This window comes from Chrysochloris asiatica, unplaced genomic scaffold (genome assembly GCF_000296735.1).
Source record: "Chrysochloris asiatica unplaced genomic scaffold, ChrAsi1.0 scaffold00318, whole genome shotgun sequence".
In the NCBI taxonomy this organism is placed as follows: Eukaryota; Metazoa; Chordata; class Mammalia; order Afrosoricida; family Chrysochloridae; genus Chrysochloris; species Chrysochloris asiatica.
This window is the reverse complement of record NW_006408836.1, coordinates 2,557,802-2,559,635: the sequence shown is the minus strand read 5'-3', so window position 1 is coordinate 2,559,635 and position 1,834 is coordinate 2,557,802. Positions and strand designations below refer to the sequence as shown.

Genomic DNA, 1,834 nt, shown 5'->3' with positions numbered 1-1,834 from the left:
CCCATTACCCGGAATCCTGGTATGATGCTGTGGATTAATGCTAGAGTGCAGAGCCATTTGAACTACAAGGTCGGTGATTCAAGCTCACCAGTCACTCCTTGGAAACCCTATACAGGTTCGCTAAAGGTCGGAACTGACTTGACAGCACTTAACAACAACAACAACCCATTATCCAATTCCAAAACCCCTTCCACATCCTAGCAAGAAATTCTATCTTAGTTATCTGTGTTGTTTTACGAGAAATATTTGAAGAAGGTGGCTTTAACAAACAGAAATTTATTTACTTACAGTGTAGGATGCTAGAAGTCTGAATTCAAGTTCCTGGCTCCAAGGAGAAGTATTTCTCTGTGTCAGCTCTAGAAAGGTTTTTTCTCTTCTGAGATTCTGTTCCTTGGAAATCTTCATGTGGTATGGCATATATATCCCTCCATCTCTGTTTTTCTAATCTATACCTTTTATTTGTTGTAAGAGATTGATTCAAGGCATGTTGTTGTTGTTAAGTGTCATCAAGTCAGTTCAGATTCAGAGTGACCCTTTATAGGGTTTCCAAGGAGCCGTCACTCATCTGTCGGTTTGTCCTACTGTGGTGGTTTGTGAGTTGCTGTGGTTCTTCTGTAAGCTATGCCACTGGTATTTTAAATACCAGCATGGTCACCCATGGTGGACAGGTTTCAGATGAGCTTCCAGACAAAGGCAGACTAGGAAGAAGGCGTGATGACCTACTTCCGAATATTTAGTCACTGAAAACCTTACAAATAACAGAGGAACACTGTCAGATAAAGTGCAGGAAAAAGAGCCCCTCAGGTTGAAAGGCACTCAAAATATGACTGGGGAAGAGCTGCCTCCTCAAAGTAGAGTTGACCGTGATGACGTGAATGGAGTAAAGCTGGTAGGAGAAAAGCCCTTGGGACCTTCATTTGCTGATGGGGCACAACTCAAAATGAAGAGAAACAGCTGTAAGCACCCATTAATAATCGGAACATGGAATGTACGAAGTATGCATCTAGGAAAATTAGCAATTGTCAAAAATGATATGGAACACATAAATATCCGGAAGGAGCTGAAGAAGATACAGGACCAAGACGAGGATGCCACCTTCACCCAGCTGACCACTGCCTGGATCAACCTGGCTGTAGGTGATGAGAAGCTGCAAGATGCCTACTATGCCTTCCAGGAGCTGGCTGACAAGTGCTCATCCACACTGCTGCTGCTCAATGGCCAGGCCGCCTGCCACATGGCCCAGGGCCACTGGGAGGATGCTGAGGGCACCCAGCAGGAGGTACTTGACAAGGACAGTGACTACCCAGAGACATTGATCAACCTCATCATCCTGTCGCAGCACCTGGTCAAGCCTCCTGAGGTGACAAACCACTACTTGTCCCAGCTGAAAGATTCCCACTGGTCCCATGCATTCATCAGGGAGTACCTGCCAAGGAGAATGACTTTGACTGGCTGGTCCGGCAGTACGCCCCTAGCATGTGAGGCTGGCCTGACGCCCGGACGGCTGTTCGGCACTGTGGGACTGAACGGTGCCGTGTGTCACTAGCGCCCATCCCTTACTTCTCATCCTGAGCCTGGAAACCTGGTCCCAGCACTCGCATCTCCCATCAATAAATGACATGACAAGAGAAAGGAAAAAAAAAAATCTTAGGCATTAGTGAGCTGAAATGGACTGATATTGGCCATTTTGAATCTGATGACGACATGGTTTACTATGCCAGAAACGACAAATTGAAGAGGAATGATGTTGCATTGATTGTCAAAAAGAACATATCCAGATCAGTCATGAGGTACAACAGTGTCTGTAATAGGATAATATCCATGCACCTACAGG

General features: G+C 45.7%; 1 pseudogene; it reads left to right on the top strand.

Moving 5' to 3' along the window:
• The first annotated feature begins 1,033 nt into the window (after nucleotides 1-1,033).
• On the top strand, nucleotides 1,034-1,482 carry LOC102819102 (annotated as a pseudogene).
• Nucleotides 1,483-1,834: the final 352 nt, after the last annotated feature.